Consider the following 18,563-nt stretch of genomic DNA (forward strand, 5'->3'; position numbering starts at 1 on the left):
GAAAATGGCAAAAAATCGAAAAATTTCCGACCATTTGCTTGGAAAATTTGTGATATTTTTTAATATCTCGGATAAAGATAAAACTTTCAAAATATATGTATTTTGGGGTGAGAGAAACGAAAATCCATGTTAAATTGCTTTAGAACTGACCGTTTCAAAGATATGTAAGAAAAACCGAGATCCATCTGCTATTTTATCATATATCTTAAAAACTAAACGTTGTGCACAATTTATAATATCACCATTCGATTCAGCGTAAATTTCTTTATAAATCTGGTAATTTATATTAACCTGAGATTACTTGATCAGAAATGGGAACAAAAACATTGAAAATGGCAAAAAATCGCAAAATTTCCGACCATTTGCTTGGAAAATCAGCGATATTTTTTAATATCTCGGATAAAGATAAAACTTTCAAAATATATGTATTCTGGGGTGAGAGAAACGAAAATCCATGTTAAATTGCTTTAGAACTGACCGTTTCAAAGATATGTAAGAAACATCGAGATCCATCTGCTATTTTATCACATATCTTAGAAACTAAACATTGCGCACAATTTATTATACCACCATTCGATTCAGCGTAAAATTCTTTATAAACTTGGTAATTTATATTAACCTGAGATTACTTGATCAGAAATGGGAACAAAAACATTGAAAATGGCAAAAAATCGCAAAATTTCCGACCATTTGCTTGGAAAATCAGCGATATATTTTAATATCTCGGATAAAGATAAAACTTTCAAAATATATGTATTCTGGGGTGAGAGAAACGAAAATCCATGTTAAATTGCTTTAGAACTGATCGTTTCAAAGATATGTAAGAAAAACCGAGATCCATCTGCTATTTTATCATATATCTTAGAAACTAAACATTGTGCACAATTTATTATATCACCATTCGATTCAGCGTAAAATTCTTTATAAACCTGGTAATTTATATTAACCTGAGATTACTTGATCAGAAATGGGAACAAAAATATTGAAAATGGCAAAAAATCGCAAAATTTCCGACCATTTGCTTGGAAAATTTGCGATATTTTTTAATATCTCGGATAAAGATAAAACTTTCAAAATATTTGTATTTTGGGGTGAGAGAAACGAAAATCCATGTTAAATTGCTTTAGAACTGACCGTTTCAAAGATATGTAAGAAAAACCGAGACCCATCTGCTATTTTATCATATATCTTAGAAACTAAACATTGTGCATAATTTATTATATCACCATTCGATTCAGCGTAAAATTCTTTATAAACCTGATAATTTATATTAACCTGAGATTACTTGATCAGAAATGGGAACAAAAACATTGAAAATGGCAAAAAATCGCAAAATTTCCGACCATTTGCTTGGAAAATTTGCGATATTTTTTAATATCTCGGAAAAAGATAAAACTTTCAAAATATATGTATTTTGGGGTGAGAGAAAAGAAAATCCATGTTAAATTGCTTTAGAACTGATCGTTTCAAAGATATGTAAGAAAAACCGAGATCCATCTGCTATTTTATCATATACCTTAGAAACTAAACATTGGGCACAATTTATTATACCACCATTCGATTAAGCGTAAAATTCTTTATAAACCTGGTAATTTATATTAACCTGAGATTACTTGATCAGAAATGGGAACAAAAACATTGAAAATGGCAAAAAATCGCAAAATTTCCGACCATTTGCTTGGAAAATTTGCGATATTTTTTAATATCTCGGATAAAGATAAAACTTTCAAAATATATGTATTCTGGGGTGAGAGAAACGAAAATCCATGTTAAATTGCTTTAGAACTGACCGTTTCAAAGATATGTAAGAAACATCGAGATCCATCTGCTATTTTATCACATATCTTAGAAACTAAACATTGCGCACAATTTATTATACCACCATTCGATTCAGCGTAAAATTCTTTATAAACGTGGTAATTTATATTAACCTGAGATTACTTGATCAGAAATGGGAACAAAAACATTGAAAATGGCAAAAAATCGCAAAATTTCCGACCATTTGCTTGGAAAATCAGCGATATTTTTTAATATCTCGGATAAAGATAAAACTTTCAAAATATATGTATTCTGGGGTGAGAGAAACGAAAATCCATGTTAAATTGCTTTAGAACTGATCGTTTCAAAGATATGTAAGAAAAACCGAGATCCATCTGCTATTTTATCATATATCTTAGAAACTAAATATTGTGCACAATTTATTATATCACCACTCGATTCAGCGTAAAATTCTTTATAAACCTGATAATTTATATTAACCTGAGATTACTTGATCAGAAATGGGAACAAAAACATTGAAAATGGCAAAAAATCGCAAAATTTCCGACCATTTGCTTGGAAAATTTACGATATTTTTTAATATCTCGGAAAAAGATAAAACTTTCAAAATATATGTATTTTGGGGTGAGAGAAACGAAAATCCATGTTAAATTGCTTTAGAACTGATCGTTTCAAAGATATGTAAGAAAAACCGAGATCCATCTGATATTTTATCATATATCTTAGAAACTAAACATTGGGCACAATTTATTATACCACCATTCGATTCAGCGTAAAATTCTTTATAAACCTGGTAATTTATATTAACCTGAGATTACTTGATCAGAAATGGGAACAAAAACATTGAAAATGGCAAAAAATCGCAAAATTTCCGACCATTTGCTTGGAAAATTTGCGATATTTTTTAATATCTCGGATAAAGATAAAACTTTCAAAATATATGTATTTTGGGGTGAGAGAAACGAAAATCCATGTTAAATTGCTTTAGAACTGATCGTTTCAAAGATATGTAAGAAAAACCGAGATCCATCTGTTATTTTATCATATATCTTAGAAACTAAACATTGTGCACAATTTATTATATCACCATTCGATTCAGCGTAAAATTCTTTATAAACTTGGAAATTTATATTAACCTGAGATTACTTGATCAGAAATGGGAACAAAAACATTGAAAATGGCAAAAAATCGCAAAATTTCCGACCATTTGCTTGGAAAATTTGCGATATTTTTTAATATCTCGGATAAAGATAAAACTTTCAAAATATATGTATTTTTGGGTGAGAGAAACGAAAATCCATGTTAAATTGCTTTAGAACTGATCGTTTCAAAGATATGTAAGAAAAACCGAGATCCATCTGCTATTTTATCATATATCTTAGAAACTAAACATTGTGCACAATTTATTATATCACCATTCGATTCAGCGTAAAATTCTTTATAAACTTGGTAATTTATATTAACCTGAGATTACTTGATCAGAAATGGGAACAAAAACATTGAAAATGGCAAAAAATCGCAAAATTTCCGACCATTTGCTTGGAAAATTTGCGATATTTTTTAATATCTCGGATAAAGATAAAACTTTCAAAATATATGTATTTTGGGGTGAGAGAAACGAAAATCCATGTTAAATTGCTTTAGAACTTACCGTTTCGAAGATATGTAAGAAAAACCGAGACCCATCTGCTATTTTATCATATATCTTAGAAACTAAACATTGTGCACAATTTATTATATCACCATTCGATTCAGCGTAAAATTCTTTATAAACCTGATAATTTATATTAACCTGAGATTGCTTGATCAGAAATGGGAACAAAAACATTGAAAATGGCAAAAAATCGCAAAATTTCCGACCATTTGCTTGGAAAATCAGCGATATTTTTTAATACCTCGGATAAAGATAAAACTTTCAAAATATATGTATTTTGGGGTGAGAGAAACGAAAATCCATGTTAAATTGCTTTAGAACTGACCGTTTCAAAGATATGTAAGAAAAACCGAGACCCATCTGCTATTTTATCATATATCTTAGAAACTAAACATTGTGCACAATTTATTATATCACCATTCGATTCAGCGTAAAATTCTTTATAAACCTGATAATTTATATTAACCTGAGATTACTTGATCAGAAATGGGAACAAAAGCATTGAAAATGGCAAAAAATCGCAAAATTTCCGACCATTTGCTTGGAAAATTTGCGATATTTTTTAATATCTCGGAAAAAGATAAAACTTTCAAAATATATGTATTTTGGGGTGAGAGAAACGAAAATCCATGTTAAATTGCTTTAGAACTGACCGTTTCAAAGATATGTAAGAAAAACCGAGATCCATCTGCTATTTTATCATATATCTTAGAAACTAAACATTGTGCACAATTTATTATATCACCATTCGATTCAGCGTAAAATTCTATAAACCTGGTAATTTATATTAACCTGAGATTACTTGATCACAAAATGGGAACAAAACATTGAAAATGGCAAAAAATCGAAAAATTTCCGACCATTTGCTTGGAAAATCAGCGATATTTTTTAATATCTCGGATAAAGATAAAACTTTCAAAATATATGTATTTTGGGGTGAGAGAAACGAAAATCCATGTTAAATTGCTTTAGAACTGATCGTTTCAAAGATATGTAAGAAAAACCGAGATCCATCTGCTATTTTATCATATATCTTAGAAACTAAACATTGTGCACAATTTATTATACCACCATTCGATTCAGCGTAAAATTCTTCATAAACCTGGTAATTTATATTAACCTGAGATTACTTGATCAGAAATGGGAACAAAAACATTGCAAATGGCAAAAAATCGCAAAATTTCAGACCATTTGCTTGGAAAATTTGCGATATTTTTTAATATCTCGGATAAAGATAAAACTTTCAAAATATATGTATTTTGGGGTGAGAGAAACGAAAATCCATGTTAAATTGCTTTAGAACTGACCGTTTCAAAGATATGTAAGAAAAACCGAGACCCATCTGCTATTTTATCATATATCTTAGAAACTAAACATTGTGCACAATTTATTATATCACCATTCGATTCAGCGTAAAATTCTTTATAAACCTGATAATTTATATTAACCTGAGATTACTTGATCAGAAATGGGAACAAAAGCATTGAAAATGGCAAAAAATCGCAAAATTTCCGACCATTTGCTTGGAAAATTTGCGATATTTTTTAATATCTCGGAAAAAGATAAAACTTTCAAAATATATGTATTTTGGGGTGAGAGAAACGAAAATCCATGTTAAATTGCTTTAGAACTGACCGTTTCAAAGATATGTAAGAAAAACCGAGATCCATCTGCTATTTTATCATATATCTTAGAAACTAAACATTGTGCACAATTTATTATATCACCATTCGATTCAGCGTAAAATTCTATAAACCTGGTAATTTATATTAACCTGAGATTACTTGATCACAAAATGGGAACAAAACATTGAAAATGGCAAAAAATCGAAAAATTTCCGACCATTTGCTTGGAAAATCAGCGATATTTTTTAATATCTCGGATAAAGATAAAACTTTCAAAATATATGTATTTTGGGGTGAGAGAAACGAAAATCCATGTTAAATTGCTTTAGAACTGATCGTTTCAAAGATATGTAAGAAAAACCGAGATCCATCTGCTATTTTATCATATATCTTAGAAACTAAACATTGGGCACAATTTATTATACCACCATTCGATTCAGCGTAAAATTCTTCATAAACCTGGTAATTTATATTAACCTGAGATTACTTGATCAGAAATGGGAACAAAAACATTGCAAATGGCAAAAAATCGCAAAATTTCAGACCATTTGCTTGGAAAATTTGCGATATTTTTTAATATCTCGGATAAAGATAAAACTTTCAAAATATATGTATTTTGGGGTGAGAGAAACGAAAATCCATGTTAAATTGCTTTAGAACTGACCGTTTCAAAGATATGTAAGAAAAACCGAGACCCATCTGCTATTTTATCATATATCTTAGAAACTAAACATTGTGCACAATTTATTATATCACCATTCGATTCAGCGTAAAATTCTTTATAAACCTGATAATTTATATTAACCTGAGATTACTTGATCAGAAATGGGAACAAAAATATTGAAAATGGCAAAAAATCGCAAAATTTCCGACCATTTGCTTGGAAAATTTGCGATATTTTTTAATATCTCGGAAAAAGATAAAACTTTCAAAATATATGTATTTTGGGGTGAGAGAAACGAAAATCCATGTTAAATTGCTTTAGAACTGACCGTTTCAAAGATATGTAAGAAAAACCGAGACCCATCTGCTATTTTATCATATATCTTAGAAACTAAACATTGTGCACAATTTATTATATCACCATTCGATTCAGCGTAAAATTCTTTATAAACCTGATAATTTATATTAACCTGAGATTACTTGATCAGAAATGGGAACAAAAACATTGAAAATGGCAAAAAATCGCAAAATTTCCGACCATTTGCTTGGAAAATTTGCGATATTTTTTAATATCTCGGAAAAAGATAAAACTTTCAAAATATATGTATTTTGGGGTGAGAGAAACGAAAATCCATGTTAAATTGCTTTAGAACTGATCGTTTCAAAGATATGTAAGGAAAACCGAGATCCATCTGCTATTTTATCATATATCTTAGAAACTAAACATTGGGCACAATTTATTATACCACCATTCGATTCAGCGTAAAATTCTTTATAAACCTGGTAATTTATATTAACCTGAGATTACTTGATCAGAAATGGGAACAAAAACATTGAAAATGGCAAAAAATCGCAAAATTTCCGACCATTTGCTTGGAAAATTTGCGATATTTTTTAATATCTCGGATAAAGATAAAACTTTCAAAATATATGTATTTTGGGGTGAGAGAAATGAAAATCCATGTAAAATTGCTTTAGAACTGACCGTTTCAAAGATATGTAAGAAAAACCGAGATTCATCTGCTATTTTATCATATATCTTAGAAACTAAACATTGTGCACAATTTATTATATCTCCATTCGATTCAGCGTAAAATTCTATAAGCCTGGTAATTTATATTAACCTGAGAATACTTGATCACAAAATGGGAACAAAACATTGAAAATGGCAAAAAATCGAAAAATTTCCGACCATTTGCTTGGAAAATCAGCGATATTTTTTAATATCTCGGATAAAGATAAAACTTTCAAAATATATGTATTCTGGGGTGAGAGAAACGAAAATCCATGTTAAATTGCTTTAGAACTGATCGTTTCAAAGATATGTAAGAAAAACCGAGATCCATCTGCTATTTTATCATATATCTTAGAAACTAAACATTGGGCACAATTTATTATACCTCCATTCGATTCAGCGTAAAATTCTTTATAAACCTGGTAATTTATATTAACCTGAGATTACTTGATCAGAAATGGGAACAAAAATATTGAAAATGGCAAAAAATCGCAAAATTTCCGACCATTTGCTTAGAAAATTTGCGATATTTTTTAATATCTCGGATAAAGATAAAACTTTCAAAATATATGTATTTTGGGGTGGGAGAAACGAAAATCCATGTTAAATTGCTTTAGAACTGACCGTTTCAAAGATATGTAAGAAAAACCGAGATCCATCTGCTATTTTATCATACACAATTTATTATATCACCATTCGATTCAGCGTAAAATTCTGTAAACCTGGTAATTTATATGAAAATGAGATTACTTGATCAGAAATGGGAACAAAAACATTGAAAATGGCAAAAAATCGCAAAATTTCCGACCATTTGCTTGGAAAATTTGCGATATTTTTTAATATCTCGGATAAAGATAAAACTTTCAAAATATATGTATTTTAGGGTGAGAGAAACGAAAATCCATGTTAAATTGCTTTAGAACTGACCGTTTCAAAGATATGTAAGAAAAACCGAGATTCATCTGCTATTTTATCATATATCTTAGAAACTAAACATTGTGCACAATTTATTATACCACCATTCGATTCAGCGTAAATTTCTTTATAAACTTGGTAATTTATATTAACCTGAGATTACTTGATCAGAAATGGGAACAAAAACATTGAAAATGGCAAAAAATCGCAAAATTTCCGACCATTTGCTTGGAAAATTTGCGATATTTTTTAATATCTCGGATAAAGATAAAACTTTCAAAATATATGTATTTTGGGGTGAGAGAAACGAAAATCCATGTTAAATTGCTTTAGAACTGACCGTTTCAAAGATATGTAAGAAAAACCGAGATCCATCTGCTATTTTATCATATATCTTAGAAACTAAACATTGTGCACAATTTATTATATCACTATTCGATTCAGCGTAAAATTCTTTATAAACCTGGTAATTTATATTAATCTGAGATTACTTGATCAGAAATGGGAACAAAAACATTGAAAATGGCAAAAAATCGCAAAATTTCCGACCATTTGTTTGGAAAATTTGCGATATTTTTTAATATCTCGGATAAAGATAAAACTTTCAAAATATATGTATTTTGGGGTGAGAGAAACGAAAATCCATGTTAAATTGCTTTAGAACTGACCGTTTCAAAGATATGTAAGAAAAACCGAGATCCATCTGCTATTTTATCATATATCTTAGAAACTAAACATTGGGCACAATTTATTATACCACCATTCGATTCAGCGTAAAATTCTTTATAAACCTGGTAATTTATATTAACCTGAGACTACTTGATCAGAAATGGGAACAAAAATATTGAAAATGGCAAAAAATCGCAAAATTTCCGACCATTTGCTTGGAAAATTTGCGATATTTTTTAATATCTCGGATAAAGATAAAACTTTCAAAATATATGTATTTTGGGGTGAGAGAAACGAAAATCCATGTTAAATTGCTTTAGAACTGAACGTTTCAAAAGTATGTAAGAAAAACCGAGATCCATCTGCTATTTTATCATATATCTTAGAAACTAAACATTGTGCACAATTTATTATACCACCATTCGATTCAGCGTAAATTTCTTTATAAACTTGGTAATTTATATTAACCTGAGATTACTTGATCAGAAATGGGAACAAAAATATTGAAAATGGCAAATAATCGCAAAATTTCCGACCATTTGCTTGGAAAATTTGCGATATTTTTTAATATCTCGGATAAAGATAAAACTTTCAAAATATATGTATTCTGGGGTGAGAGAAACGAAAATCCATGTTAAATTGCTTTAGAACCGACCGTTTCAAAGATATGTAAGAAAAACCGAGATCCATCTGCTATTTTATCATATATCTTAGAAACTAAACGTTGGGCACAATTTATTATACCTCCATTCGATTCCGCGTAAAATTCTTTATAAACCTGGTAATTTATATTAACCTGAGATTATTTGATCAGAAATGGGAACAAAAACATTGAAAATGGCAAAAAATCGCAAAATTTCCGACCATTTGCTTGGAAAATCAGCGATATTTTTTAATATCTCGGATAAAGATAAAACTTTCAAAATATATGTATTCTGGGGTGAGAGAAACGAAAATCCATGTTAAATTGCTTTAGAACTGACCGTTTCAAAGATATGTAAGAAAAACCGAGATCCATCTGCTATTTTATCATATATCTTAGAAACTAAACATTGTGCACAATTTATTATACCACCATTCGATTCAGCGTAAAATTCTTTATAAACCCGGTAATTTATATTAACCTGAGATTACTTGATCAGAAATGGGAACAAAAACATTGAAAATGGCAAAAAATCGCAAAATTTCCGACCATTTACTTGGAAAATTTGCGATATTTTTTAATATCTCGGATAAAGATAAAACTTTCAAAATATATGTACTCTGGGGTGAGAGAAACGAAAATCCATGTTAAATTGCTTTAGAACTGACCGTTTCAAAGATATGTAAGAAAAACCGAGATCCATCTGATATTTTATCATATATCTTAGAAACTAAACATTGGGCACAATTTGTTATACCTCCATTCGATTCAGCGTAAAATTCTTTATAAACCTGGTAATTTATATTAACCTGAGATTACTTGATCAGAAATGGGAACAAAAACATTGAAAATGGCAAAAAATCGCAAAATTTCCGACCATTTCCTTGGAAAATCAGCGATATTTTTTAATATCTCGGATAAAGATAAAACTTTCAAAATATATGTATTCTGGGGTGAGAGAAACGAAAATCCATGTTAAATTGCTTTAGAACTGACCGTTTCAAAGATATGTAAGAAAAACCGAGATCCATCTGCTATTTTATCATATATCTTAGAAACTAAACATTGTGCACAATTTTTTATACCACCATTCGATTTAGCGTAAAATTCTTTATAAACCTGGTAATTTATATTAACCTGAGATTACTTGATCAGAAATGGGAACAAAAATATTGAAAATGGCAAAAAATCGCAAAATTTCCGACCATTTGCTTGGAAAATTTGCGATATTTTTTAATATCTCGGATAAAGATAAAACTTTCAAAATATATGTATTTTGGGGTGAGAGAAACGAGAATCCATGTTAAATTGCTTTAGAACTGACCGTTTCAAAGATATGTAAGAAAAACCGAGATCCATCTGCTATTTTATCATATATCTTAGAAACTAAACGTTGTGCACAATTTATTATATCACCACTCGATTCAGTGTAAATTTCTTTATAAACCTGGTAATTTATATTAACCTGAGATTACTTGATCAGAAATGGGAACAAAAACATTGAAAATGGCAAAAAATCGCAAAATTTCCGACCATTTGCTTGGAAAATCAGCGATATTTTTTAATATCTCGGATAAAGATAAAACTTTCAAAATATATGTATTCTGGGGTGAGAGAAACGAAAATCCATGTTAAATTGCTTTAGAACTGACCGTTTCAAAGATATGTAAGAAAAACCGAGATCCATCTGCTATTTTATCATATATCTTAGAAACTAAACATTGGGCACAATTTATTATACCTCCATTCGATTCAGCGTAAAATTCTTTATAAACCTGGTAATTTATATTAACCTGAGATTACTTGATCAGAAATGGGAACAAAAATATTGAAAATGGCAAAAAATCGCAAAATTTCCGACCATTTGCTTGGAAAATCAGCGATATTTTTTAATATCTCGGATAAAGATAAAACTTTCAAAATATATGTATTCTGGGGTGAGAGAAACGAAAATCCATGTTAAATTGCTTTAGAACTGACCGTTTCAAAGATATGTAAGAAAAACCGAGATCCATCTGCTATTTTATCATATATCTTAGAAACTAAACATTGGGCACAATTTATTATACCTCCATTCGATTCAGCGTAAAATTCTTTATAAACCTGGTAATTTATATTAACCTGAGATTACTTGATCAGAAATGGGAACAAAAACATTGAAAATGGCAAAAAATCGCAAAATTTCCGACCATTTGCTTGGAAAATCAGCGATATTTTTTAATATCTCGGATAAAGATAAAACTTTCAAAATATATGTATTCTGGGGTGAGAGAAACGAAAATCCATGTTAAATTGCTTTAGAACTGACCGTTTCAAAGATATGTAAGAAAAACCGAGATCCATCTGCTATTTTATCATATATCTTAGAAACTAAACATTGGGCACAATTTATTATACCTCCATTCGATTCAGCGTAAAATTCTTTATAAACCTGGTAATTTATATTAACCTGAGATTACTTGATCAGAAATGAGAACAAAAATATTGAAAATGGCAAAAAATCGCAAAATTTCCGACCATTTGCTTGGAAAATTTGCGATATTTTTTAATATCTCGGATAAAGATAAAACTTTCAAAATATATGTATTTTGGGGCGAGAGAAACGAAAATCCATGTTAAATTGCTTTAGAACTGACCGTTTCAAAGATATGTAAGAAAAACCGAGATCCATCTGCTATTTTATCATATATCTTAGAAACTAAACGTTGTGCACAATTTATTATATCACCATTCGATTCAGCGTAAAATTCTTTATAAACCTGGTAATTTATATTAACCTGAGATTACTTGATCAGAAATGGGAACAAAAACATTGAAAATGGCAAAAAATCGCAAAATTTCCGACCATTTGCTTGGAAAATTTGCGATATTTTTTAATATCTCGGATAAAGATAAAACTTTCAAAATATATGTATTCTGGGGTGAGAGAAACGAAAATCCATGTTAAATTGCTTTAGAACTGACCGTTTCAAAGATATGTAAGAAAAACCGAGATCCATCTGCTATTTTATCATATATCTTAGAAACTAAACATTGTGCACAATTTATTATACCACCATTCGATTCAGCGTAAATTTCTTTATAAACTTGGTAATTTATATTAACCTGAGATTACTTGATCAGAAATGGGAACAAAAATATTGAAAATGGCAAAAAATTGCAAAATTTCCGACCATTTGCTTGGAAAATTTGCGATATTTTTTAATATCTCGGATAAAGATAAAACTTTCAAAATATATGTATTCTGGGGTGAGAGAAACGAAAATCCATGTTAAATTGCTTTAGAACTGAACGTTTCAAAAGTATGTAAGAAAAACCGAGATCCATCTGCTATTTTATCATATATCTTAGAAACTAAACATTGTGCACAATTTATTATACCACCATTCGATTCAGCGTAAATTTCTTTATAAACTTGGTAATTTATATTAACCTGAGATTACTTGATCAGAAATGGGAACAAAAATATTGAAAATGGCAAAAAATCGCAAAATTTCCGACCATTTGCTTGGAAAATTTGCGATATTTTTTAATATCTCGGATAAAGATAAAACTTTCAAAATATATGTATTCTGGGGTGAGAGAAACGAAAATCCATGTTAAATTGCTTTAGAACTGACCGTTTCAAAGATATGTAAGAAAAACCGAGATCCATCTGCTATTTTATCATATATCTTAGAAACTAAACATTGGGCACAATTTATTATACCTCCATTCGATTCAGCGTAAAATTCTTTATAAACCTGGTAATTTATATTAATCTGAGATTACTTGATCAGAAATGGGAACAAAAACATTGAAAATGGCAAAAAATCGCAAAATTTCCGACCATTTGCTTGGAAAATCAGCGATATTTTTTAATATCTCGGATAAAGATAAAACTTTCAAAATATATGTATTCTGGGGTGAGAGAAACGAAAATCCATGTTAAATTGCTTTAGAACTGACCGTTTCAAAGATATGTAAGAAAAACCGAGATCCATCTGCTATTTTATCATATATCTTAGAAACTAAACATTGGGCACAATTTATTATACCTCCATTCGATTCAGCGTAAAATTCTTTATAAACCTGGTAATTTATATTAACCTGAGATTACTTGATCAGAAATGGGAACAAAAATATTGAAAATGGCAAAAAATCGCAAAATTTCCGAACATTTGCTTGGAAAATTTGCGATATTTTTTAATATCTCGGATAAAGATAAAACTTTTAAAATATATATATTTAGGTGTGAGAGAAACGAGAATCCATGTTAAATTGCTTTAGAACTGACCGTTTCAAAGATATGTAAGAAAAACCGAGATCCATCTGCTATTTTATCATATATCTTAGAAACTAAACATTGTGCACAATTTATTATACCTCCATTCGATTCAGCGTAAAATTCTTTATAAACCTGGTAATTTATATTAACCTGAGATTACTTGATCAGAAATGGGAACAAAAACATTGAAAATGGCAAAAAATCGCAAAATTTCCGACCATTTGCTTGGAAAATCAGCGATATTTTTTAATATCTCGGATAAAGATAAAACTTTCAAAATATATGTATTCTGGGGTGAGAGAAACGAAAATCCATGTTAAATTGCTTTAGAACTGACCGTTTCAAAGATATGTAAGAAAAACCGAGATCCATCTGCTATTTTATCATATATCTTAGAAACTAAACATTGGGCACAATTTATTATACCTCCATTCGATTCAGCGTAAAATTCTTTATAAACTTGGTAATTTATATTAACCTGAGATTACTTGATCAGAAATGAGAACAAAAACATTGAAAATGGCAAAAAATCGCAAAATTTCCGACCATTTGATTGGAAAATTTGCGATATTTTTTAATATCTCGGATAAAGATAAAACTTTCAAATTATATGTATTTTGGGGTGAGAGAAACGAAAATCCATGTTAAATTGCTTTAGAACTGACCGTTTCAAAGATATGTAAGAAAAACCCAGATCCATCTGCTATTTTATAATATATCTTAGAAACTAAACATTGGGCACAATTTATTATACCTCCATTCGATTCAGCGTAAAATTCTTTATAAACCTGGTAATTTATATTAACCTGAGATTACTTGATCAGAAATGGGAACAAAAACATTGAAAATGGCAAAAAATCGCAAAATTTCCGACCATTTGCTTGGAAAATCAGCGATATTTTTTAATATCTCGGATAAAGATAAAACTTTCAAAATATATGTATTCTGGGGTGAGAGAAACGAAAATCCATGTTAAATTGCTTTAGAACTGACCGTTTCAAAGATATGTAAGAAAAACCGAGATCCATCTGCTATTTTATCATATATCTTAGAAACTAAACATTGTGCACAATTTTTTATACCACCATTCGATTTAGCGTAAAATTCTTTATAAACCTGGTAATTTATATTAACCTGAGATTACTTGATCAGAAATGGGAACAAAAATATTGAAAATGGCAAAAAATCGCAAAATTTCCGACCATTTGCTTGGAAAATTTGCGATATTTTTTAATATCTCGGATAAAGATAAAACTTTCAAAATATATGTATTTTGGGGTGAGAGAAACGAAAATACATGTTAAATTGCTTTAGAACTGACCGTTTCAAAGATATGTAAGAAAAACCGAGATCCATCTGCTATTTTATCATATATCTTAGAAACTAAACATTGAGCACAATTTATTATATCACCATTCGATTCAGCGTAAAATTCTTTATAAACCTGGTAATTTATATTAACCTGAGATTACTTGATCAGAAATGGGAACAAAAATATTGAAAATGGCAAAAAATCGCAAAATTTCCGACCATTTGCTTGGAAAATCAGCAATATTTTTTAATATCTCGGATAAAGATAAAACTTTCAAAATATATGTATTCTGGGGTGAGAGAAACGAAAATCCATGTTAAATTGCTTTAGAACTGACCGTTTCTAAGATATGTAAGTAAAACCGAGATCCATCTGCTATTTTATCATATATCTTAGAAACTAAACATTGTGCACAATTTATTATATCACCATTCGATTCAGCGTAAAATTCTTTATAAACCTATTGATTTATATTAACCTGAGATTACTTGATCAGAAATGGGAACAAAAACATTGAAAATGCCAAAAAATCGTAAAATTTCCGACCATTTGCTTGGAAAATTTGCGATATTTTTTAATATCTCGGATAAAGATAAAACTTTCAAAATATATGTATTTTGGGGTGAGAGAAACGAAAATCCATGTTAAATTGCTTTAGAACTGAACGTTTCAAAAGTATGTAAGAAAAACCGAGATCCATCTGCTATTTTATCATATATCTTAGAAACTAAACATTGTGCACAATTTATTATACCACCATTCGATTCAGCGTAAATTTCTTTATAAACTTGGTAATTTATATTAACCTGAGATTACTTGATCAGAAATGGGAACAAAAATATTGAAAATGGCAAAAAATCGCAAAATTTCCGACCATTTGCTTGGAAAATTTGCGATATTTTTTAATATCTCGGATAAAGATAAAACTTTCAAAATATATGTATTCTGGGGTGAGAGAAATGAAAATCCATGTTAAATTGCTTTAGAACCGACCGTTTCAAAGATATGTAAGAAAAACCGAGATCCATCTGCTATTTTATCATATATCTTAGAAACTAAACATTGGGCACAATTTATTATACCTCCATTCGATTCCGCGTAAAATTCTTTATAAACCTGGTAATTTATATTAACCTGAGATTATTTGATCAGAAATGGGAACAAAAACATTGAAAATGGCAAAAAATCGCAAAATTTCCGACCATTTGCTTGGAAAATCAGCGATATTTTTTAATATCTCGGATAAAGATAAAACTTTCAAAATATATGTATTCTGGGGTGAGAGAAACGAAAATCCATGTTAAATTGCTTTAGAACTGACCGTTTCAAAGATATGTAAGAAAAACCGAGATCCATCTGCTATTTTATCATATATCTTAGAAACTAAACATTGGGCACAATTTATTATACCTCCATTCGATTCAGCGTAAAATTCTTTATAAACCTGGTAATTTATATTAATCTGAGATTACTTGATCAGAAATGGGAACAAAAACATTGAAAATGGCAAAAAATCGCAAAATTTCCGACCATTTGCTTGGAAAATCAGCGATATTTTTTAATATCTCGGATAAAGATAAAACTTTCAAAATATATGTATTCTGGGGTGAGAGAAACGAAAATCCATGTTAAATTGCTTTAGAACTGACCGTTTCAAAGATATGTAAGAAAAACCGAGATCCATCTGCTATTTTATCATATATCTTAGAAACTAAACATTGGGCACAATTTATTATACCTCCATTCGATTCAGCGTAAAATTCTTTATAAACCTGGTAATTTATATTAACCTGAGATTACTTGATCAGAAATGGGAACAAAAATATTGAAAATGGCAAAAAATCGCAAAATTTCCGAACATTTGCTTGGAAAATTTGCGATATTTTTTAATATCTCGGATAAAGATAAAACTTTTAAAATATATGTATTTAGGTGTGAGAGAAACGAGAATCCATGTTAAATTGCTTTAGAACTGACCGTTTCAAAGATATGTAAGAAAAACCGAGATCCATCTGCTATTTTATCATATATCTTAGAAACTAAACGTTGTGCACAATTTATTATATCACCACTCGATTCAGTGTAAATTTCTTTATAAACCTGGTAATTTATATTAACCTGAGATTACTTGATCAGAAATGGGAACAAAAACATTGAAAATGGCAAAAAATCGCAAAATTTCCGACCATTTGCTTGGAAAATCAGCGATATTTTTTAATATCTCGGATAAAGATAAAACTTTCAAAATATATGTATTCTGGTGTGAGAGAAACGAAAATCCATGTTAAATTGCTTTAGAACTGACCGTTTCAAAGATATGTAAGAAAAACCGAGATCCATCTGCTATTTTATCATATATCTTAGAAACTAAACATTGGGCACAATTTATTATACCTCCATTCGATTCAGCGTAAAATTCTTTATAAACCTGGTAATTTATATTAACCTGAGATTACTTGATCAGAAATGGGAACAAAAACATTGAAAATGGCAAAAAATCGCAAAATTTCCGACCATTTGCTTGGAAAATCAGCGATATTTTTTAATATCTCGGATAAAGATAAAACTTTCAAAATATATGTATTCTGGGGTGAGAGAAACGAAAATCCATGTTAAATTGCTTTAGAACTGACCGTTTCAAAGATATGTAAGAAAAACCGAGATCCATCTGCTATTTTATCATATATCTTAGAAACTAAACATTGGGCACAATTTATTATACCTCCATTCGATTCAGCGTAAAATTCTTTATAAACCTGGTAATTTATATTAACCTGAGATTACTTGATCAGAAATGGGAACAAAAATATTGAAAATGGCAAAAAATCGCAAAATTTCCGACCATTTGCTTGGAAAATCAGCGATATTTTTTAATATCTCGGATAAAGATAAAACTTTCAAAATATATGTATTCTGGGGTGAGAGAAACGAAAATCCATGTTAAATTGCTTTAGAACTGACCGTTTCTAAGATATATAAGTAAAACCGAGATCCATCTGCTATTTTATCATATATCTTAGAAACTAAACATTGTGCACAATTTATTATATCACCATTCGATTCAGCGTAAAATTCTTTATAAACCTGGTGATTTATATTAACCTGAGATTACTTGATCAGAAATGGGAACAAAAACATTGAAAATGCCAAAAAATCGTAAAATTTCCGACCATTTGCTTGGAAAATTTGCGATATTTTTTAATATCTCGGATAAAGATAAAACTTTCAAAATATATGTATTTTGGGGTGAGAGAAACGAAAATCCATGTTAAATTGCTTTAGAACTGAACGTTTCCAAAGTATGTAAGAAAAACCGAGATCCATCTGCTATTTTATCATATATCTTAGAAACTAAACATTGTGCACAATTTATTATACTACCATTCGATTCAGCGTAAATTTCTTTATAAACTTGGTAATTTATATTAACCTGAGATTACTTGATCAGAAATGGGAACAAAAATATTGAAAATGGCAAAAAATCGCAAAATTTCCGACCATTTGCTTGGAAAATTTGCGATATTTTTTAATATCTCGGATAAAGATAAAACTTTCAAAATATATGTATTCTGGGGTGAGAGAAACGAAAATCCATGTTAAATTGCTTTAGAACTGACCGTTTCAAAGATATGTAAGAAAAACCGAGATCCATCTGCTATTTTATCATATATCTTAGAAACTAAACATTGGGCACAATTTATTATACCTCCATTCGATTCAGCGTAAAATTCTTTATAAACCTGGTAATTTATATTAATCTGAGATTACTTGATCAGAAATGGGAACAAAAACATTGAAAATGGCAAAAAATCGCAAAATTTCCGACCATTTGCTTGGAAAATCAGCGATATTTTTTAATATCTCGGATAAAGATAAAACTTTCAAAATATATGTATTCTGGGGTGAGAGAAACGAAAATCCATGTTAAATTGCTTTAGAACTGACCGTTTCAAAGATATGTAAGAAAAACCGAGATCCATCTGCTATTTTATCATATATCTTAGAAACTAAACATTGGGCA

The sequence above is a fragment of the Rhynchophorus ferrugineus genome, unplaced genomic scaffold, assembly GCF_030347505.1.
Source record: "Rhynchophorus ferrugineus isolate W39M unplaced genomic scaffold, kcgeb_rfMv2 rfM2, whole genome shotgun sequence".
NCBI lineage: Eukaryota > Metazoa > Arthropoda > Insecta > Coleoptera > Curculionidae > Rhynchophorus > Rhynchophorus ferrugineus.